We start from the raw sequence: 24,277 nt of genomic DNA on the forward strand, positions 1-24,277 counted from the left end.
ATTCCCTTTCTGAATGATTATTATACCCATTTTACAGATGAGGAAACTGAGGCAACTAGGGGTCAAATTGCTTTAAGTCACAGAGCAAGGAAGTATCAAAGAAGAATTAGAAGGTAGATCTCAGAATCCCAAGTCCAGCACTCTCTCCATTCTTTTGTTGCTACTGTTGTGCAGTTGTGTCTGACTCTTTGTGACCACATTTGGGGTTTTCTTGGCAGATATACTGGAGTGGTTTGCCATTTCTTTCTCCAGTTGATTTTACAGATGAGGAAACTGAGGCAAACAGGTGTGATAGTAATGGCAATTAAAGATTCCCCTGTATTGGCTTGGTTTTCAAATTGATTGTGTTAAAACCCAGAGTTTGTTAATCCCACCTGTGGGATGGGCTTGTTGATGTGAAAAGAAAGTCCTGAACTGGGAGGAGCTGGTGATGTAGATTTGGAGAGACACTAGAGAGAGGCGGAAGATCTTTTTGGAAGCAGCACCTCGTGGAGAGAGAGAGACTAAGAGAATTGCTGGTGGCCGCTTTGAATTGCCCTGGACTTTTGAGACCTGCCCCCTGAGCTGCCAAGGACTGAGGAGACATGGCTGTTTTGCTGGTACTTTGTCTGTCTGTTTTGATGTTGTTTTGCCAGATTTGTCCACTGGTGAAAGACAGTCCTTTTGTTGAAGAAGTCCTGGAACCTGGCATTTGGTTAAGAAGCCCTGAGACTGTCCTGCAGACAGAGAGTGAATACTGTCCACTGGTGAGGGACAGTACTGTTGTTGCAGGGGTCTGGAGACTGTCCTGCAGACAGAGTGAATACTGTCCACTGGTGAAGGACAGTGCTGTTGTTGCAGGGGTCTGGGAACCTTTCTGTTGGTTCGGAAGCCCTGAAGAAGGATTTTCTTGTTGGATGTTTACAGAAATCCTGGGAGAGGGCTTTGCTAATGTGTTCAGGGGTTCTAGGACTGTTCTACAGACAGAGGATAAATTCATGAAGGGACTGGCAATGTATCTTATGGCCTTGCTAAGCCTTGTCTCCCCAGGAACTAAGATTGCTGAGAACTTGCCTCGTGTCAAGATGAAGAAAAGACCTCCATTTGGGTATTAAGTGCTGTGTTTAAACTTGATGTAACTCTGGGGTAGATTCAATTGTGATCCAGGGGTGGGGAACTTTTGACCTTATGTTTGGAAACTAATCTCCATTTGTGAAGAGGGGCTTTGTGGTGGACTTAATTAAGGTATAGCCTAGGGGTGGAGAAGTATTTAGAACAGGGACTTTGTAATTGATTGAATGATTGGAAGGTCCTGGGGTGGGGTAGTACTTGGAGATTATTTAATCACGCTTAGTAAATGCTGTATTTTGAATGATGTCATGTTTTGATCTTCTCTGTTCTTGGTTTGTCACTGAATAAAATAGAGAGCACCTATGCTGGTATTTTGAACCTGGGAAGTTGCCTTCTTTTGGCATTACATTACAACAGGGTTAAGTGACTTGCCCAGGATCACACAGCTAGTAAGTGCCTGAGGCCATATTTACTTTATCCACTGCACTACCTAGCTTCCCCTCTTTCTATTATAGCATGGTCTATATTTACTCTACATTAATATCAAATGGATTCATTACTAGCACTTCATTACTAGCACTCTATTTTTTAGGTTACAGGAATGTGATATTATTAGACAAGGGGCTTATTTTGGAGTTAGAAAGACTATAGATAAAGTAGCTGAGTGACCCTTTGGCAAATCGCAGTGCCCCAGGTAATTTCAAGATTATGAATTGCAGATCTGAATCAGTGGAGAGAATTTCCGCATCAGGAGTTCCCCATACCAATGAAATCACAGGCTTGGACCAAAAGAAAGAAAAAAAAACCTCTTTTTTTATGGAGAGAACAATTATATTAATTAGAGTCCCCACATATTTCCCCTGCAAGACTAGTCATTTGCTCATTCTAGTTAAAATGTCCTATCTTTATTAAAGTCATGACTATGTGCAGCTAGATGGCGCAGTGGACAGTGATGGGTTTAGGATCAGGGAGACATGGGCAAGAGCACAAATCTGGCTTGAGGTACTTACTAGCTGTGGACCCTGGGCAAGTCACCTAACCCTATTTGCCTCAGTTTCCTCATCTGTAAAATGAGTTGGAGAAGCAATTGGCAAACCATTCATCTTTGCCAAGAAAACCCCAAATGGGCTTCTGGAGAGTTATACATGACTAAACTTCAACAAAACGACACATGAATAAATGATAATATGTCTGAATTTGTGCAAGTATGTTTACTTTTTAATCTATATCTTTATTTTCACAAGTTTCAGTCAAACTTTCTCTATTAATATCTTTAATGATGGGATGGGTGATTACTTAAGCTAAGAATTTATCTTTAATTACAACAAAAATGTAAACTGTTTATTTTCTTCCCTTCTATTTTATGCCCAAAGCCCTGGATTTGGAGTCTGATCTGGGATCTGGTCTTATATGACATTGAGTAATTCACTCCCCCTCCGTTTCCTTATTTGCCAGATGGGAATAATAATAATGTTTGTCCCAACATTCTGTCTTTTCCAGTTCTTTGGTCCTTCTCATGCTCAGGTTTTCTAGTGGAATCAGCAGAGAAGGGTTGCTTTGTTGTCAGATCAAGATATAGATTAGGGTTAAGGATGGGGGAGAAATTACTCTAAAGCTAAAGACAAAAAAAATATTGGGTCATAGACTTTAGAACTAGACATGTACTTGGAAATCATCTGGCTATGGGATCATAGCCCAGTGGGATATGGAGCTAAAATGGAGGCCATCTAACCCAACTGCCTCATTTTACAGATGAGAAAAACTGAGACTCAAGAGTCCCAGTTAGTCCCCCTAATTGTTAACCTTCTTTCTTTCTTTGAAATATCTTGAATTTACTTATCTGTATTATAAATTGTATTCTCCAGTAAAGTATAAGTTCCTTGATCACAGGTGTAATGGAGGGCCCAGCTTTCCACCTGAGAACTTTCATAATTATTCTAGGATTATTTCCAGTCCATTTGCCAGGAGGTGAGGAAAGGCTTTTCTGGCTTCAGAGTCAGAACTAAGCATGTATTCAAAAGTCCTCAATGGTCCTTGTTCTTTTTCTTGCCTGACTGCCTTAGAGTGATGAGGCAAGGACTACTACAAGCCACTGTTTAGGTAGGGAGAAATAACTAGCACTGGCAACGAAGTCTCCCTGCTAGATTTGACAGAAACACCAGGAATCCAGGGACTAGAACCTATAAGGGCAAAGGCCCAAGTCATCTACTTGACCCAGCCCTTCAGGGAATCAACACCGACATGTTAGTTTCTGCAAGCAAAGGAGTAACTTAGCAATTGACTATACTGCATTTGGAAAGAAACTTGGTGGAGATCAGTGCTTTTTTTTTTTTTTTTTTTTTTTAGCAAATTTAAGGCAGCTCTCCTGGGTAGTAGAGGAGAGAATGTCCCTTTAGGCATTGGGGTGGTGTGGGGTGGGGGAAAATAGATGCTCTGCACTTGCTAGATCTTCTCCAGAAATATATCTTTGTAAAAGCTAATTGATATAAACTGGTTAAATGATCCTGGGGTGCTAATCATTGGCAACTGATTTGGGGGAAAACACCTTGGAAGAAGGGTATGGGCCAATAGCATTAGAAAGGTACCCCAAATCCTTAGTGATAGCCCTAGAACTGAAATACAGCCTTGTTCTGGGACCCCAATTTGCTGGTAAGAAAGATAACTGGGGTAAGGGTCCTAGAATCTCCAGCTAGCTGCCTGATGGATCCCCAGGGAGTCAGAATAAGTATTCCCAGAGTTTATATAGACCACAACTGGTATAGCATGCTCACATACTAGAAACCAAGCCTTCAAGAAGTAAGCTAGTTACTTGCTATTTTTTTAATAATTTTTTTTCAGTTAAGTATTTTTTTCTTCCTTCTTCCTGCTTCCTCATCCTAACCCTGAAAAAAAAGTTAAAAAAAAAAAGATATAGAGACCTTATAACAAATTTTTGTTGTTCAGTCATTTTTCAGTTGGTCCAACTCTTTTTTTTTTTTAGATTTTTCTTTTTGCTTTTTAGAGGGGGTAAGGTAGGGCAATCGGGGTTAAGTGACTTGCCCAAGGTCACACAGCTAGTTTTGTGTTAAGTGTCTGAGGCTGGATTTCAACTCAGGTCCTCCTGACTCTAGGGTTGGTGCTCTATTCACTGTGCTACCTAGCCTCCCCTGGTCCTACTCTTCATGATCCTATTTGGGGTTTTCTTGGCAAAAGTATCAGAGTAGTTTGCCATTTCCTTCTCCAGTTCATTTTACAAATGAGGAGATGAGGTAAACAGGGTTAAATGATTTACCCAGGGTCACATAATTACTAAGTGTCTGAGGCCACATTTGAACTCAGGTCTTCCTGTCTCCAGGCCTGGCACTCTACCAACTGTACCACCTAGCTGCCCCTGTAACAAACATACATAGTCAAGGAAAACAAATTCCCATATTGGCCATGTACAAAAATATATGTGTCCTTCTGAATATTTTGAATATTTTTGCAGCATTTTTATCATGGTTCCTCTGGAATCAATAATTGATCATTACATTAATCAAAGTTCTCAAGTCTTTCAAAATTACTTATTTTTATAACCTTTTTGTTGTAGTATACATTTTTTCTTCTGGTTCTGCTCCCTTCACCCTGCTTCAGTTCATACAAGTCTTTCTAGGTCTCTCTGAAACCATCCTTCATCATTTCTCATGAAATAAGTACTATTTTCATGAACCATAATTTCTTTAGTCATTCCCCAGTCGATGTACATCCTTTTAGTTTCCAGTTCTTTGCCACCACAAAAGGAACTGCCATAAATATTTTTGTACATATAGAACTTTTTCCACTTTGATCTCTTTTCTTTGGTGCTCAGGCCTGGTGGTAGTATCATTGGGTCAAAGGACATAGCTTGGTAACTTTGGGGGCATAGTTTCAAATTGCTTTCCAGAATGATTCCAGAACCACTTCAAAGGTTTGCCAATAGAATATCAATGTGACTGTTTTCTCACATCTCCAACATTTGTCATTTTCTTTTTCTGTCAACTTTGCATTTTGATGGCTATGAGATGGAACCTCATAGTTTCTATATTGCTAGAGGTCTGTAAGAACATTTCTCTAATTATTCATGATTTGCAGCAGGTTTTTTTTTTTAATGTGGTTATAGACAGTTTGAATTCTTTCCCTTGAGAACTGCCTTTTTGTAGCCTTTAATCATTTATTATTTGAGGAATGGCTCTAATTCTTATAAATTTCAATCAGTTTCTCATGTATCTTGGAAATGAGACCTTTATCAGAGAACTTTTAAACCTTTGTAAGGGATAGCAAACAGATTAGCCTAGTCGGATTGGTGTAGTCATGTTGAGCAATACAGGGACACAAATGTGAATGATGGAAGGGATGGGTGGGGATAGTGGGTGGAGGGATTTGATTGCTGGCCAAGAGGTTAGATTTGTCAGAATAGGTAATAGGGTACCAACATAGGTTCTAGAACAAGGGAATGCCTTGATGAAAGCAGGGTTTAAGGAAGATTGATCTAGCACCTGGGTGTAGGAAAGATTGCAGCAGAGAGATCAGAGAGGCAGTGGGAATCTGGGGCATGACCAGGGGAGGAGTCAACAGTCATTCCAAAGTTGTCAGTGCAGGGCAGTTGGAGGACAGTGATTCTATTAGCAGTGATAGGGTGGTTTGCTGTCAGCAGCCTCCCATCTTCACTATGGGCACTTTCTGTTCCATTTATGGTGGTGTCCTACCCAACTATACAATAGGTACTTAGGGTCCCACAAGCGTTTGCCTCTTCCCATTTATTATCCTGACCTTAGCTCCCTCCTCCCTTTCTTTATACCCCCACCCCTTCATAATATACTCATTCAGTGTCCTGTTCAAAATTAAGATGATAAAGTCCCTCCAATTATGGTGATGAATAATGCTTGGTCAGTGTGACTCCCTCCCAGGTAATGCATTTTGAATGGAACCTACTAAAGGCATAAAGCTTTAACCAAAGGAAGTGACCCTAGTGGGATGTATATGATTTGAAGGAGAGATTTGGGTTGAGAAGTCTGCCTTTGCTGGCCATGACAAAGGGGACTTCATTTTAAGGAACATTCAACTAAATAAAAAGCTCTTTAGCCCCTCTTCATCCTACAGAAACCTGTTGTGTCATCAAAGAAAGACTTAATGGAGTAATAGAATATTACTGTGAAATAAGAAATTAGGAATGCAGAGAAGTAGGAGAAGTTTTGTATGAATGGATACAGTGAAATCAACAGAACCAGGAGGACAGCCCACAATGACTACAATGATTCAGGGCTGTATAACACCCAGTCTTGTGCTGATGCTTAGATGTGATTCCAGATTCATGAGAGAATGATTACTTGCTATGCGCCTATGGGAGGGGTGGAGCTGGATTAAGAGCTTTGAAGAGGAAAAGCCTTTTTAAATCAACAAGCACTTATTCAGTGCCTACTGTGTGCCATGCCCTGTGCTCTGTTGTTCAGTGGGTCTGACTCTTCATGATCCCATGTATGTCAGACCCCTCTATCCTCCACCATCTCTCCAAGCCGGACAAGTTGCATGTTTGTGGTTTCCGTGATACTATCTACCCATCTCCTCCTCTGCCGTCCCCTTTTTCCTTTTGCCTTCAGTCTTTCCTAACATCAGGGTTTTGTTTTTGTTTTTCCCAATGAGTCCTGTCTTCTCAGTATATGACCAAAGTATTTAAGTTTCAGTTTCAGTATTTGAACTTCCAGTGAATAGTTTGAACACACTGGTAAAAAGAAAGGCAAAAAGACAGTCCCAGCTCTGAAAGAGCTTACAGTTTGATGGAGAATGCAACATGCAAACAATGATCTAAAAACAAGATATATATGGAAGAAATTGAAGGTAATTTCAGAGGGCAGGTACTAAGGTTGAGGAGGACCAGGAGGGGCTTCTCGAAGAAGGTGGGACATTAGCTGAGTGGTGAACAAAGTCAGGGAGGCCAGGAGGTGGAGATGAGGCCAGAGAGAGCTCCAAGCATAAAGAGTGGCCACTAAGAGACAGAGACAAAGAGACTTGGTTATAGACTTTCTCAAGGAGAGACCCATGAAGAGAGAAAAGACACATTGAGAGATCAGGGAATTTCCCCTTGGGTGAGACTGGTGATGCTATGAAAACTCTACCTTGAAATTCTCTCATTATTTCTTCTCCCTTCTCTCCCTCCCCTCTCCGGTCCTCCCCTGTCCTCTCCATGCCTCCCTCATTCGCTGTGTGTTTTCTTATATATTCTAACCTGTAGAGTTTCTTTGATTTCTATTTACTTTTTTGCCCAAGTTTATTTATCCTTCACTATTTGTGATAGTTCTTTTGTGTAACTAGCATTTGGTGGGAGTCAACTCTGTGGATATGAGCTTGGGGTACCCACCTTTAAGGGATGGTAACCAAAGGATGGCTTAAACAATCTAACAAAAAAATTCCCCCAGACAGGAAATATTTAGGGAGCAGACAAATATAATTTTAGTCTCTCAGAGGAAAAGAGAGTGGCTAGTCTTATGGTCCCTTCTCCTGCTCCTCCCCAGGCAGGGATCAAAGTCTCTATTGGAGAGGAGTGGGCAGGATGCCAGAGCTATCCGGCAATGCTTCCCTGGGAGAGTGTTTTGACAGCCCATGTAGACATACACACACATGTATCATGTGTAGAATATATTTTTGCATGTGGGGGCACATGTCTTACATTAACAGCACACACTTCACAGCCAGGAAAAAGATCACTAAAAGGAAACTAAGTTTTGAGTAACAGAAAAACCTATAACTGATAAAGAAATATATCTTCCTCTCAGCAGAGAAGTGGAAGCTACTGGGGCAAAATGGTATATACAGTGTAAGATGAGGTACTTTTCTTTATTACAAGGGAGGGTTCAATTGGAGGGGGAACAAGGAGAGGTATTGTCATAAGTGTCTGTCTGTAATGTAAAAACAAAGGGCATCAACAAAATTTAGTTTTAAAATTAAAAAAGAAAGCGAAGTTCCATCTAGCCTTAGAGTTAAGTCCATTAGTTTCTGGCACTGAGGTGTCATTGATGGATAGCCGGAGGCTGGGGATACTACACCCACTTATGGTTTTGTATCTAGGCATTTCGTTTGGACTGGATTCAGTCCTGGGGAGCTTAGATTTAATAAGAGGGGCTCTCTTTTCTCATGTTCACTGACTCATTAAGCCTGTTATCCTGGTTTCTGTAGTGGTCATTTTACTTACTGGTTCATACCTAGGGCCTTCACCAAAAGAAGAAATTTAAAGACACACTGAAAGTAGAATATGAACCAGATATGGGACAGATAATTTATTCCTACATAAGACAGCTAGGTGGCACAGTGCATAGAACACTGGGCTTGGAGTCAGGAAGACCTGAGTTCAAATTTGGCCTCAGATGCTAACTAGCTATGTGACCCTGGGTAAGTCACTTAACCCTTTTTGGTTCAGTTTCCTCATCTGTACAATGAACTGCAGAAGAAAACATCAAACTACTCCAGTATCTTTGCCAAAAAAATCCCAAATGGGGTCACAAAGAGTCAGACATGGCTAAAGACTACTGAACAACAACAAATTTATCACCACAAACAAAAGGAATACTAAACATAGACACTCATAGGCAGGCATTTACAGAACAAGATCTGGTAGCTTAATTTATAACTACTGTTACAGTCTGCTGGAAGTCTATTCTTTTTGAAGGAGGAAGGCAAGGCAATTGGGGTTAAGTGACTTGCCCAAGGTCACACAGCTAGTAAATGTGTCAAGTGTCTGAGGCCAGATTTGAATTAAGGTCCAAGGGAGGCTATTCTTAAAACCTCATCAGAACATAAAGCAGTTTGCAGGGTAGCTAATGAAGTGATTTGTGTTTTACCTCGGCAGGACACTGTCCAGACAATTCCCATTAAAACAGCCAGGCAAAGGTCAGTCTTCCAACTGATAGTCATCCCTCCCCATGCATTAGCTTCTTCCATTGTCAGCCACCATCACTGTAGTGGATGCTGATACCAATGCCTTGTTGGACACAGCTACCACCACAGTCACAGACCTCTAAGTCCCCACATATCAACCTTAAGGTTGTTAAATGTCATATACTTGAAAAAGAAAACACAAAAGAGGAAAAGGCAACCATGGACCTTGTCCTAAGCTTGCCTGTCTGAGTCTCCCTATGCCAGCTGCCAATATGGACTGATTTCCTATGATGGGTCATTCACTCCTAGCCCATTGAATTCTCAGGACCCAATTTGAAACGGTGCTGTGCAATTCAAAGCTGGGAAGGAAGAGAGAGCTGAGAGGGGTAGGTTACTTCTCTTTTGCCTCTCCATTGAGTCATCAGCTTTCTATTCTGTAGCCAATAAAGGACTCTTCATCATCTTAAGTACAAGCTTCTCAGGAATGAATCACACTGGAAGTAGTTTCCCCCAAAAGCTTCCACAGAGTGGGCCAGAACCATAACATTTTATACACACACACATATTCATACACATGCACACGTGTATTTTTAGCATAGACCTTTGATTTTATTATGTAGGGAGCTCCCAATGAAGAAACTCCTCTTACCAATGTAAATTCCTTTCATTGTATATATAGTTTCTGGCTGGTAATTCCTGTTGCAAGGCTCTCCCTTCCCTTCTTGTTTTATCAGGGTAGTTATCAGTCCACCATCTCTTTGCAGAAGCCTGAGGCATTCACCTCTATACACTAAAGGTCATGTGTTCTGGCTCATACATTTAAAACTGGGAGGATCCTTAAAGATAATTTAGTCCAAACCTCCCCTCCCCCCCCTATTATATAAATGAGGAAACAGGCCAGGTGAGTTATCCAAGGTCACACAGGTAGTATAGATCAGAGGCAAGATTCAAACTCAGGTCCTCTGATTTCCAATCTAGGGCCCTTTCCCAGGAGATGTCTGTGTAAAGGTGGTGTTTTTGGTCTTTTTATTTTTTGCCTTTTGGAAGGCAATTGGGATTAAGTAACTTGCCCAAGGTTACACAGCTAGTTTTTTTGTGTGTGGGTGTTAAGTGTCTGAGGCCAGAACCAAACTCAGGTACTCCAGGGCCGGCACTTTACTCACTGTGCCACCTAGCCTCCCCTGTTTTTGGTCTTCTTGTCAACAGTGAAGGTCCAGAAGTTGTGGGAAAAAAGATTGTTAGCTTTGTAGAACCTAGGAGCTAAGATTACTCACAGTGGATCTGAGGTTTATGGCAAGAAGGGAACTGAAAGGTGCTTTGGTCCAGCACTTCCATTATTCTTACTTCTTGAGGAAAGAATAGTCAGATTTTGAAACTGGAGTCTGTGCCTTCCACATCTTTCCATCTTTCTGGAGCACGATGCTGAGATTCCACACCTTCTCATCTTTTCCCTAAAAGATTTTTCTATTACCAATCACCTGTGGATTAGATGCCTGTGGATTACTTTCAGGGCATCTGTTTGTCATACCAGGCCATGGCTACTTCTTTTCCACTCTATTCCCCTTCTAGCGTCCCTCTAAGTTCTCTTTATCCAATGATGAACCATGTCCTTCCTCTGTCCTATGCCCTCCATTCTTAGCACCCCCACCCCCATATACACAGAATTATAGTGGAAAAGCAATGAATTTAGATCCAGAAAACCTAGGTGCAAATGCTGGCCCAGCCATTTACAACCTGTGTGACCCTGGCCAAACCCCTCCTCTTTGGGCTAATTTTTAAAAGAGGGTGTTAGACTCTAAGCTCCTTTCCAGCTCAGGAACTCTGATTCTAGGTAAGTGAATGCCCTGTAACTTTAATCCAGCCAGTGAGAGGGTAAGTAAAATGCCCCCAAATCATTATTTTAAACATTACAAAAGCAAGTTGAAATAACTTTGGAATTACCCAGTCTGGGATTGATTTGTGCCAAGGAGGGGGAGGGGCATACCTTCTCATCATGCAGAAAAGACTCTCTTTAGTGGAGCATAAGTACAAATAAGGGCAATCATAAGCATTTGCAGGGTGTGTGAGTGGTGGTGTCGGGAGTGGGTGTCCTGAGAGGCTCTGGCCCAGTTCATATCTAGTTACTCAATATTCTTTGGAAAGGGTCAGAGTCCTCCAGCACCCTCCAGTTTGAATCATCTCATCATGGTTCAACGTTTCCATCATGGGCAGTCACACACACACCCTCCACAGAGCAATCAGGAGCAATATTGACCAGTTACCTTGGGACCTCATGGACTTGTCAGGGTGTGGTTTTGCCTAGACACAGAAGGATGGACCACATGACCTCAAGAAAGACCCCGCCTAAGAAACTTTCAAGACTTTGGCATTTTAAAAATGGTTTTTAAAGTGTGGCAGTTAAAGCAGCAACAAAATTAAATAATAATTACTGATTACTTCCATGATGGCCGGAGACTGTTTCTTTTCTTTGTCTCCTTGAGCACCTAACACATTGTTGAACACAAAGTGGCCACACAATGAATACTTGAATGAATGAATGAATGAATGAATGAATGAATGAATGAATGAACTACAGTGATTGGAGACTGTATATTAACTTTTAGGTCTCCCAAGATGGGTGATAATCGCCAATAACTTACTTGACATCTCTAGAACCATCTACGTGATTTGGATCTAGTAAGTATGGGCGTCCATAATGATAAAATTTATTTTTGTAAAGTGTTTTAAGGTTAACAAAGTGCTTTTCTCTTAACTATGTGAGGTATGTTGGCCAAGCATCCTTATTTCCATTTTGAAGATGAAGAAACCAAAATTCAGGGAAATTTGTTGAGATGGCTGCATAATTGAAGAAGTCTCTGGGCAGGGATCTGATCCCAAGTGTGTCCTGCCTTACTCCAAGTCCCAAGTGCTCACCTCTATGTCAGATTACCCCTAGCTATTTGTCTTTATTTAGTCAAAGAGGAAAATGCTGAGAGGACCAGATGAAAGAATGGCAGGGTATTGTAATGAAAAAGCCCACCGGAGCTTGAGTCAAAGACCCAGGTTCAACAATGTCTCTGACACTTTCTGTGTCTGATTTTGGACAAAGCACTTTGCTTTTCTGTTCTTCAGTACCTTATCTATAAAAGGAGGGGTTGGACCAAGAAGCCTTCTGAGGCCCCTCCCAACTCCAAGTTTCATGACTGGCACCAGGAAATGTGAGGAGGAGGTAGGGATAGTAGAAAGGGAAGTCACACTAAAAACAACTACAAAATACATTAAACAATTGGGAGTCAATCTACCAAGGTACACCCAATATTTGTACAGATATAATCATAAAATACACCTTAGAGAAATAAAGAACAAGTCAAATAATTGGAGTGTTCATTGACTGTGCTAAGTCAATATAACAAAAATAACAATACCTCCAAAATTAATTTACAGATTTTGAGCTTTACCAATCAAAATGCCAAGGAGACAAGAACTAGGCAAGAACAACATTCATTTGGAGGAACAAAAGATCTAGATTATCTAGGGAAATAATTTTTTTAAAAAGTAGAACCAAAGGGAAATATCACTTTCTGACCTCGAACTATATTATAAAACAGTAATCAACAAAACTCTTTGATACTGATTAGAAAATAGAAACATAGAACAAGCTATTTAAGGAAGAATCAGAACTAATTGAGCTCAATGACCCGGTGTGCAACAAATTTGAAAGCAGAAATTATATATTTGAAGAGAATTGCCAAGAAACCTGGAAATAGTCTGGCTGAATTAGGTCTAGACCATGAGTTCTTAACTTGAGGTCCATAAGGTCTATCAGTAGATTTGGGGGTAGGAGGTAGGAGTCTGTGAACTTGGATGGAAAAAAACCCAAACCTATTTATTTAAATATAATTGGTTTCCTTTGTAATCCAATGTATTTTATTTTATTCAGTTAAAGTATTTTTTTCAGAGAAAGGATCCACAGGCTTTACTGTCAAAAGAGATCCATGATATAAAAAAGGTTAAGAACCCCTGGTCTAGACCAACATCTTAATTCTATGTACTGTATCATATTTTTTTGTGTTGTGTTTTAATTGTCTTTTGGCATAGCCCAGTCAAAGAACATTACAATTATTTGACTTATTTTTTTATTTCTCCAAGGAGTATTTTATAATTGTATTTGTACACATATTAGGTATACTTTGGTAGACTGACTCTCAATAAACTCAAAATGACCTGAATATTAAAGATCATATCATAGACAATTGAGAAGAGCCCAGATCAGGTAAGATGAATAACCTTTCAAAGCTGAGATGAATTCTTAACCTCACAAGGGCTAGAGGTGGTCACAAATGACAAAACAGAGCATTTTAATTATTTGAAATTGAAATGCTTTTATATGAACAAAATTAATACAACTAGGATGAGAAGTGAAATCATCTGAGAAAAAAGATTTATGTTAATTATAGTCAAATATAGATGAAGTTCTGATATCCAAGATCGGGAGGCAATTTGCAGAAATATATGAGACCCAAAGCTATTTGTTAATAGATAAGCAAAGAATATGAACAAATAGTTATCCAAAGAATGACAAACTCTTACCAATTGGCAGAATTGTCATTGTCACAAAAATCACAAATAATAAAAGAAATTTTCACATTGACTGAGGTTTTACCTTACATCTAGCCAATTGGCAAAGGTTAGAAAAAGATAGGAATTATTAGTGTTGGAGGAGTTGTGAAAAGATGGGTACTGGGGCGGCTAGGTGGCGCAGTACAAGCGCTGGCCCAAAGTCAGGAGGACTTGAGTTCGGTTCTGACCTCAGACACTTAACACCCACACACAAAAAACTAGCCGTGTAACCTTAAGCAAGTTACTTAACTCCAATTGCCCTCTAAAAGGCAAAAAAAAAAAAAAAAGAAAGAAAAGATGGGTACAATAAATGCCTTGTTGGTAGAACTGTGAAAACTGGCAGCAATTTGAAATTATGTGAAGAAATTGACTAAAATGTCCATGCTCTTTGACCCAGAGATTCTACTAGTAGGTATATAGCCTCTAAGAAGGTTAATGACAAAAAAGGTCTCCATATACAGAAATGAGATGGATTAAATAAATCTCAATTCCCAACATGACTTCAGACCTAGGCAAGAAGCTTGCTCCTTCTCATTCTTTACATAGCAGTACCGTGTTTTTAGCATAGTAGTACTGTGTTTCCCAATCCACTCTTGGCCCTAAAATCATAAATTAAACCCAGGAGGAGAGGCTGGGGTACCTTTCTTCTCTTGCTGTTTGAGAAGAGTTATTAAAATGTAACAGAGCCAAAAGAAAGCGAGCTTAAAAATGACACAAAAGGGAAGGGAGTTATCAGGAAGAACCTTCCAACAATACAGTTCAGCAGGCCCAGATAGGTAGCAAAGAGGAATGATCCTTCTTGGAGAGCTCTAAGAATAGGAGAGAGAGAACTCAGTCCCTTCTGACTAGGCCAGGTGCCCCAAGGCAACCGAGAAGGACTCACCAGCCTCAGAAGGCCTTTGTGACTCCAATTAGAGATGATAAGTGAATTAGAAGCCTGAGAGGTCAGAGTCATAACCTGTTTACATGTCTTAGACCTTTTTTTTTTTTTAACATATAGCAGATATTTGTGGATTTTATTAATGGAGGAAAGAGGATATGTTGCTAGAGGAAGGTACCAGAAAAAGATTAGCCAGGGAATCAGCTTTTATATAACTGACAGACAAAATTGAATCCGAAGTCTATGTAACTTTAACGACTGAGTTTGGTCCTAAGTCAGAGATGTGAGAATGAATGCACCTCACTCATCATGGCTTTGAGGAGGTGGGTGCTATGGAGGTGAATTACTGCATATACTGGTGGGCAGACTTGGTTGATATGTTGGTAATTTTTGCTGAACTGTTTTTTTCTCTCTCTTTTATTCTTTCTTTATTTTAAATTAATTAATTAATTTAAATTTATTTATTACCTTATGGTAAGGAAAAGCTCTAAGGGAAGCAAGGAGGTGTGTGTTGGAAAATGAAGGTGATATGAAAATGAAAGGTCTCAATTAAAAAACCCCAGTAGATGCATTTAATATTACAAATGAAATGGATGCTTATTTTTCTACCAAAAATCCACAGTTTCTTTTTACATATAGGGAAAGACTAGGAGGGAATAAGCATTTATTAAGTACCTACTATATGCCAGGAACCTTATAGATATTATCTCATATGATCCTTCTAACAACCCTGGAAAGTCAGTGCTATTATTATCCCTTTTTTACAGACAAGGAAACTGAGGCAGGAGGTGGTTTGTTGACTTGCCCAGGGTCACACAGCTAGTGTCTAAGAACATATTTGAATTCAGGTCTTCCAGACTCCAGGTCCAGAACTCTATCCACTGGCCACCTTGCTGCTGTACAAGTCACAGAATGTTGGAGCTAGGGGAGGCATTACAGTGAAGCACAGGAGAGAGATGACTTTGGAATCAGAGGACATGGATTTGACTCCTCCTCAGCTCTTTACTATCTGTGTGAATGTCAGCAAGTCTTTTTCTCTAGTCTCAGTTTTTTACCCTATAAAATGGCAAAGGGGGATGAGGGTGACTAAGTGGCACAGTGAATAAGCAGGACCCAAGTTAGAATCTGGACTCAAACACTTAACTAACTGTGTGACCTTGGGCAAGTCACTTAATCCCAATTGTCCTGCTTTCTCCCTCCAAAAAAAAAGCAAAAATAAAATGAAATGAAATGGCAAAGGGTTGGGGGAGGGGTGGCTAGAGTGGAGAGAAGAGCCAGATGCTCCTTGAGGCCTCTTCTGCCTCTAAGTTTATGGACTAAGAAACTACCTGGTTCAACCCCTTCCTTTTACAGAGTAAGAAACTGAGGCTCAGAGAGGAATGGTGATCTATACAAGGTCATGCAGTAAGTGCATTAGATCCCAAACTCGAATTCCAAGATTTACTGGCCAGTGCTCTTTACCCTCAACTATTAGGAAGAAACATGTGTTGTAGGGGAAAGAATGCTGGATTTGGAGTCAGGGAGCTAGGTTTAAATTCTGCATCCCACCACCCCTTACACACATGTCCTTGGGTAAATCACTGTAAAAGGAGGAAGGGGATTGTGGAACTTTAAGCTCCCTTCCAGCCCTAAATCTGTGAACTGAAATACAAATTTGCCAAAGCTGTTTTTGCTTGGGCATCTCAGGATTACACTATGAAACCCTGTTCTGGGGGCTGGGCAGGGTATTGTAGGGAAGGAGAAGGAAGGGGAGCACCAAAAGAAACCACACAATGATCTTAATGAAAATGAGATGACTCTTGTCCTGCAAGACAGGTCACCTTGGCTCTGTCTCCTCTTTTGGGTCTTGACTCTCTGCCCAGGCACCTGGGCATACAGGCTCCTCCAGTAGGCTTCCTGTGTTGTTGATGTATCATCGCTGTTGCTAATGCTGGGGCCAAGGGGATTTGCCAGCCTCACCCTTCAGGCAATACTGGCTCACAGGCTGCCCCAGTGCTGTGGCAACCACATATTACAAAGTCCACACAAAGGGAAACTAGGAGAAGGGGGGGGCGGAGAGAAAGAAAAAGAGAGAGAGAGAGAGAGAGAGAGAGAGAGAGAGAGAGAGAGAGAGAGAGAGAGAGAGAGAGAGAGAGAGAGAGAGAGAGAAAGAACTAGAAAAGAAGAAGAGAATGAAAGGCAGAGAATGAAAGATTTACAGAAAGAGACAATGAGAAAGTATCACATAGGGAAAAAGAAAATGAGAGAATGAAAGAAACTAGAGAGAAAAAGAGAATGAAAGAAACAGAAAAAGATTGGGAGAATATGACAAAGGGGAAAAGAGAATGAGAGAATGAAACGAACTAGAAAGAGGAAAGAGAATTCTTTGGAGAAAGAGATAAAATGAGGGAAAGAGAATGAGAGAGAGAATGGAAGAGAGAGAATGAAATGAGGGAGAAAGATTGAAAGAGAGAAAGAATGAGATAGTATGACATAGGGGAAAAGAGAATGAGAGAAACTAGAAAGAAATACAGAATGAAAAGAGAATGAGAGAGAAAGCAAGAGAGAATGAGAGTGTATGACATAGGGAAAAGAATGAGAAAGAAAATGCAAGAGAGAATAAAATGAGAGAGAGAGAAAGAGAGAGAGGAGAGAGGGAGGGAAGGAGAGAGAGAGAAGAGAGAGAGGGAGAAGAGAGAGAGGGAGAGAGAGAGAGAGAGAGAGAGAGAGAGAGAGAGAGAGAGAGAGAGAGAGAGAGAGAGAGAGAGAGAGAGAGAGAGAGAGAGAGAGAGAGAGAGAGAAACAAGAAGGAAGAGAGAAAGAGAGAGAGAGAGAGAGAGAGAGAGAGAGAGAGAGAGAGGGAGAGAGAATGAGAATGTTTCAAGGAAGAGTTTCCATAGAAACATTGACATCATGCTTGGCAAACTGGATTGTAAGGTCCTTGAATGGGAGGTGTTTTGGTGTTAAAGGCACAGTGAAACAGCCAAAATGAATCTACCGACCATGGATTTGGAAGAGAATTCGTATTACAATCCAATCCACACACCCAGAGTCAGAGCCAAGACTTAACTCCAGGTCTTTGGGCTTGAGGTCTGTGCTCTTGCTGTTCCTCTGCACTAAAACTGGGACTAAGTCAGTGTGGGATATGGCTAGCAAAAGACAATGGGACAGGAATGCCAAGGAATCGAGGTTGTCATTTGCCCTTTGGGAGGGCATAGGCTTTCAGGTTGGAAGGAGTGTTAGCCACTAACCCATCCAACACTTTCCTTTTACAGAGAAAAACACCAAGACCCCGAGAGACACGTTCAAGGTCACATGCCTAGTAATCAGCAAAGCAGGGATTTGAACCTGAGCTCCCTGATTCCAAGTCCGGCCTTCTTTGGTACAGAAATTCCAGTTAGAGCAGCAATAGCCTGAAGCCCTGAATACTCTACCTAGTGATGGGACATTCTGTCACTGTGTGTGACTGGTATGGAAATGAAAAGGGAAGGGCTGGCAGCCCACTCAGCACCTCTGGTCAGACAGGCAAATGAGAATTGGCAGCAGCTGGATTGGGGTTGGGTTGAGGTCTTGATTGAGTTGGGGCTTGGAAGGGGTCGCCTCTGCTCCCCGCATTTGGAAACAACACTGAAGCTGCTGCTAGAATTAAACAGCCCTGAACCTCCTGAGTCTCAGGTGTGACCATGCCAGGTTATTTCAGGTCACATGCAAGCACCAGAATATACTTCTGGTATCAAGAACAAGAGAGGAAACCATGTGGCTGGTATCGCAGAAATCAGGCAGCAGTACTAAATAAACTGAATAAAACACTTCCTCTTTCTCTTACCTTCCTGCTAGCTCTTCCTAAGAATTTTCTGGAGAGGTGTAACAAAATGGAATTTGCCCCAGGGAAGCTAGGTTGTGCAGTGGGTAGAACACTGTCCTTGGAGTCAGGAGGACCTGAGTTCAAATCCATCCAGAGGATGGATATGACCCTGAGTAAGTCACTTAACCCTCATTGCCTCTACACACACAAAAATCCCAAACAAAATGGGGCATTCCCCAAATGAAAAGCTCTGCATAGTGCTTGGTTTATATGTCTATACATTTAGAACTAGCAGACACCTCAGAGGTTATCTAATCCGGCCCTTCATTCTACAGATGAGGAAACTAAGGCCCTGGGAGGTTATAACTTACCCAAGGTCACAAAAGTAGCAAATGGAACTTGGATTTGAACCCAGCTCCTGTAACTCCAATCTTTCCTCTATGCCACAGGCTTAGAGATCATGTAATACAACCTCTTTAATTTACTTAAAGGAGAAACTGAGACCAGGATTTGCTTCAAATCATACAACCCTTTAGGAGTGGAGCAGGATCCAATCCCAAATCTCTTCCCACCATACCATTCTTTTGGGGTAGGGGCTGGGGGAGTAAATTTCCACTACCATCACTAAAGGGGAAGGTAAGAAGGAGTCTCTCCCCAAAGATCATGTTCCTGGTTCAAAGCAGTATTTAGTCACTTCAAGGTTCTTTTTTTTTTTTTTAATAGGAGCTCATATTCTTTTTTTTTTTATTATTAATTAATTAATTTACTTTTAGTTTACAACATTCAGTTCCACAAGCTTTGGAGTTCCAAATTTTCTCCCCCTCCTTCTCCCCCTACCCCATGGTGGCATGCAATTCGATATAAGTTCTACAAATACATTCACATTAAATATTAGTTAAGCTGTAAAGAAGGATTATAACCAATGGAATGAATGAGAAAGAAGAAACAAAACAAAACAAAAAAGAGAGCAATCAAGTAGTTTGTTTCAATCTGCATTCATACTCTGTAATTCTTTCTCCGGATATGGATAAGGCTCTTTCTGTTTTACTCTTTCTAATCTTTTCTCTAGTTCTAACCTTTTCAATCACTTATCTTCTTGCTGGGTCATCTTACTTTCACTCTCAGGCCCAGGCTGAACTCTGAGTCAACTCCTAAAAGCACAGGTCTAACCATGTCACCCCAGCTCCTCACCAGACCACCCTACCCCAGCAAACTCCAACATATCCCTATTACTACAACATCAAATGTAAAATTCTACATTTGGCTTTTTTTTTTTAAGCAATTGGGGTTAACTAACTTGCTCAACGTTATACCGCTAGGTGTTTCTGGGTGGGTGCTAAGTGTCTGAGCCCAGATTCGATACCCAGGTTATCCCAACACTGGGGCCGGTGCTCTTACTTGCTGTGCTACCTGGCTGCCCTCTCCGTTTGGCTTTTAAGGTTAGACTTTCTAGTTGGAAAATATCACATCTAAGTCTACTGTGTCATTAACGCCAATAACCAAAATTGAGATCATTAAGTAATTTCTTTTTTTTTTTTAAAGCAATCAGGGTTAAGTAACTTGCTCAAGGTTACACGGCCAGTTATTTCTGGGTGTGGTGCTGAGTATTTGAGCCCGGATTTGATCCAGGTCATCCCGACACTGGAGCCGGTGCTCTTACTCGCTGAGCCACCTGGCCGCCCCTCATTAAGTAATTTCTAAGATCTCATGTGACACTGTTCTGATTCATACCCCCCAGACTTCAGGATCACAGGTATCTGCTAGGATCAAGTCAAGGAGTGCCTTGGTCTTCAAGTCCCGCCTTTGGGGAACAATTCATTGGATCACAGGAGCTAAGCTGAAGCTCAGGAGAGAAGGTTCAGATTAAAGACTGAGAATTCAACTATATCATTAATAATTAAATATTTATTATATGCAACGTAAACAAGGCACCGTACAAAATCCAGTGGAAAGAAATGTGTTGCCTGGAAGTTTATAACCTGAACAACATTAACAGAGAAAAACCTAAGGGGCAAAAACATCATTAGAAATCCCAGCTTTGCAAATGAAGATTTGCAAGGCCCTTGTTCAAGCTGCTTCTGTGTGTTTTTGTGATGTTCCCCTTGTGTTTTAGATTAGGGGGTTGGATTGCTTTAGCCACTGTGGCTGTGAATCCATCCTAGGGCCTGTCTCCAAGATTCAGACCAAGCACTGACATCTTCCCCCCATTATATTCTTATTAAGTTCTGTAACATTAGTATCACTATATTCTCATAAGTATTAAGTTCTATAACATAAGTATCACTATATTCTTATTAATCATCATAAATGAATACTTTATAATTCATCATTATGAATACTTCATAACTACATTTTTTTGTACTAAGATGAGACAGACATTACACCCATTTTGTAAATGGGTCAGAAATTAATTATTTAAGACTAAAGGTTGTCATTTAACCCTGATTGCCTCGATGTGGGAAAAAAAATAAGACTAAAGGTTAAGGAACACACCTGTAGTCCCTGTAGCTGGGAAGACTGAGGTTAGTTGATCCCTTGAGTTGGGGAATTCTCAGCTGCAATAAGGCAAAGCACAACATGAATATGATGAATCCTTAGGATTGAAAGTCGCTCGGCTGCCTAGGGAGGAGCCCAGGTCCAGGTTGGGGGAAAAAAAGTGGTTTAAAGGTAAGGAGTAGGGTGGGGAATAGGCATTTATTAAGTACCTAAAACACTGTCCTAAGCACTTTACAAATATCTCATTTGGTAAATGATAAGACTTCCACACTGATCAGTACTGGCTGATTAGAGCCTAGTGTACTTTCAGTCTGGGAAAGATAGGGAGGCCCAGTCTCAAAAAAATAAAAGACCAAAGGTCAGTGCAATTTGCAATTAAACCAAATATTGGAAAAGGTGAACCATGAAGACTACTTACATGGAAATATTCCGTGGAAACTAGGGTGTCCCAACTCCCAAGTCAGTCATCATCTTACCATGTATAATTCCAACCATGCTTTGATATTCACTTTCCTGGCTTCATTGGTTGCCATAATTTTAACTACCACATCTGTGATTTCTTGCACAAATGATTATGATGTTGAATCATTTTTCAATCACTTTCAAATGTTCATGAGAGTTTTCTTGGCAAAGATACTAGATGGTTTGTCATTTTTCTTCTCCAGGAAAATGTTTTACACATGAGGAAACTGAGGTAAGCAGGGTTAAGTGACTTGCTCAGGGTCATACAGGTAGTAAGTGTTTGAGGTCAGATTTGAACTCAGGAAGATGAATCTCCCTAATTTCAAACCCAGTGCTCTATCCACTGAGCCAGCAAGCCATCCCTTTTGGTACAGAGGACCCTGGTTATTTCCATTAGAGAAAAGTTCAGAGATAATGTCATAACCTGGCTTCTTTCTACCTTTCCAATTCCCTCCTACCTACCTACTCAATCCCCTCCATGTACTCTGTGATCCGTAGACACTGGCCTCCATGTTGTTTCTTGAACAAGAAACCCCATCTCCCAACTCCAAGCAAATTCACTGGCTATCCTTCATGCCTAGAATGGTCTCTCCTGGTTTCCCTAGCTTCTTTCAAATCTCAGCTAAAATTCCAGTTTCTGCAAAAAGCCTTTCCTGATTCCCTTAATACTAGTGCTTTCATTCTGAAATTACCCCCAATTTACTCCGTATATATGTGTGTAGGTATGTATGTACAAACACACACATAGTATAAAAGAGTTTGCTTCTACTTTGTCAGGTCTCTTGTAACAAAGTTGAAAAATTAAGTAAAATTAATAATACAATGACCTCATCTAAAATTGTATGCATCTCAAAATCTTATAAAAGTAAATGTTGAAAATGAAAAATAAATACATTATTTATTTATTTTTAAAAAGGAAAGAAAAAAGTATAAGCAGCATTCCACATCTGTAGTCCCTCTATAAAAAAATTTAACAGAAATCTATTTTCTCTCCCTCCCACCCCTCATCTCATTGAAAAGAAGAAAAAAAGAAGAAAACATCATTTCTTGTAATAAATATGTATAGAGAAGCAAAACAAATTCCCCTAATGATTGTATACAAAGTTATGTCTATATACCTATATAGAGATCTCATTGTGCCCTCTTTAAATCTGTCATATCTGTGTGAATGATAACATGTTTCACCCTCCAGAATCACGAATGGTCATTGTATTGGTCATAGTTCTTACAGCTTTCAAAGCTGTTTGTTTTTGCAGTGCTATTGTTATTGTAGGAATTGTTCTTTTGGTTCTACTCATTTTGTTTTTTATCAGTTTATAAAAGGCCTCAACATTTTTTATTTTTATAACATTGATGCTATAGCATAAATTGGTCTTGCTTTTGGTTCCTGCTTACTTCACATAGGCAGAACCATTTTTTCTAGGAGCCTTGCTAAGACTAAATTTCAGACAAGATGGCTCCCTACAATGGTAGAAGGGCTTTCTTCATTTGGGAGGTCCTTATGCCTGTGAAATCATAAATTTCATCCCTATCCCTATCTTCCCTTGAGGTCCACACAATATCAAGAGATCTAAGGAAGGTACCCGACACATTGAATGGACTGACCTATTGTGGCTTTAAGGGAGAACATGGACAAGAGTCCAAACAGGGTTTCAATCTACACTATAATCACAGCCCATTAAAGGACACTCTCTTGAGCCCACTGGCTGTCTCTAGGTACCAGATCTTTCATGGCCCAACTGCTTGGACACAAGCCCACCTGGTGGTGGGACTTTCCCAACCCACCAGGGAAGAATCCATGACAATAATCTGTTAAAGGCCTGGGAAAATTCCGGCATTGTCTTTCTTAAATTCAAACCACTTAAAGGTCCACTGTACAATTGATATCTTATCGTTTCCACCTTTCTTGTCAGAGGTCTCTCCCCTACCCACAATGCCTTTTTGAAAAAGGAATTTGCTACCCAGAAATAAGGGTGTTTGCTTTTGTTAGGAGAGAAAAGGAGGTAGGGAACAGTGTGACCTGGGTGCCTTTGTGGGCTGATAAATATTCCTATAAAATGAAGCTGCTTGGGTTTTGCTTGAGGGGGGTGGGGAGGGGAAGCAAGGTAGGGAAGGAGAAAAATGTTTTGATGGGAGAATTGCCCTAGCAAAGCTATCACTGATTCTTGATTGTGGACAGATCTTCTAAAACAGCAACAGGAATGATGACGGATGGTTTTATTCTTTGTACCTATGACCCCCAAGTGTCTAACTCAGTTCCTGGCACATAATGGGTGCTTATTATTTCTTGACTGATTAGTTATGGCAGACTGGTTCCTTCCCAACTTGGTATCTCATTTATATTCTATTGTTTGGCTTAAACTAGTTTTGAGAGGGTCCACCCCAGTCCAGAGACCCATGTCACACAGCAGCAAGAGTCCTAAAGCTGGAGATTTGGTGTAAAAATGGCCTGGACTTGTCCTTGATAAGGGAGAGGCCCATGATATGGGGGGAGCAAGGCTAGAAAGAATCTCCCCCAATCACACAAAAGCCCTAGAAGTCCTATCCTTTCCTTAGGAAGATGTCAAAGGCTACATTCCTCAGGGAGAAGATGAGTACCCCTCCTCCTCCTCCACCAACAGTCTGAAGAGGGCAACCTCAGCTTACCCAACCCAAACTGCTTGATCCCATCAAAGGAGGCTGGAGGTAATGGAGGGTGAATTCTACAGCCTGGCTAGAAAGACAGACAAGCCACACCTTGCTTGACCTAGTAATGCTCTTTTCCAGGGAGGGAGGAACTAGGTCAAAGGCTAGGAACACAGGCTGGGAAGAGTCCTCTCTCTCAAGTCTGTCCTCCCTCACTAGGGAGTGTGCAGTCAGGAGGGGGTGCTTGTAAAGACTCCATTTATTCCTCTCTCTTTATTGTCTGTGTTTGCAATACCCTCACCCCCTACACCAGTTGTTTATGCTTTTATTTATTTCAGAAAGAGCTGGTGGTACAAGCAGAGAGGGAACTAGGCCCAGAGTCAGGGAGACCTGAGTTCAAATTTGATCTCCGATACTTATTAGCGGTGTGAACTTGGGCAAGTCACTTAACCTCAGTTTCATCAATTGTAAAATGGGGATAATAATAGTATGTACCTACCAGAGTTGTTTTGAGG

The 24,277-nt window shown here is 40.8% G+C and overlaps 1 long non-coding RNA gene across 4 annotated transcripts in view; it reads left to right on the forward strand.

Annotated features, from left to right (window-relative positions):
- LOC138145782 (uncharacterized) overlaps positions 1-24,277 on the forward strand; it is a 101,037-nt gene that overhangs the window by 28,535 nt on the left and 48,225 nt on the right. For 3 of the 4 annotated variants that reach the window (XR_011164312.1, XR_011164315.1, XR_011164314.1), the window contains exon 3: positions 11,520-11,592. This is a non-coding gene — a long non-coding RNA (uncharacterized lncRNA). Of the gene's footprint in view, positions 1-11,519; positions 11,593-17,649; positions 18,185-24,277 lie in introns of those variants that run through there. The other variant, XR_011164313.1, reaches the window with a different exon arrangement.

The sequence above is a fragment of the Petaurus breviceps genome, unplaced genomic scaffold (assembly GCF_028583685.1).
Source record: "Petaurus breviceps papuanus isolate PSGF00001 unplaced genomic scaffold, PetGlider_PUasm1.0 90750, whole genome shotgun sequence".
In the NCBI taxonomy this organism is placed as follows: domain Eukaryota; kingdom Metazoa; phylum Chordata; class Mammalia; order Diprotodontia; family Petauridae; genus Petaurus; species Petaurus breviceps.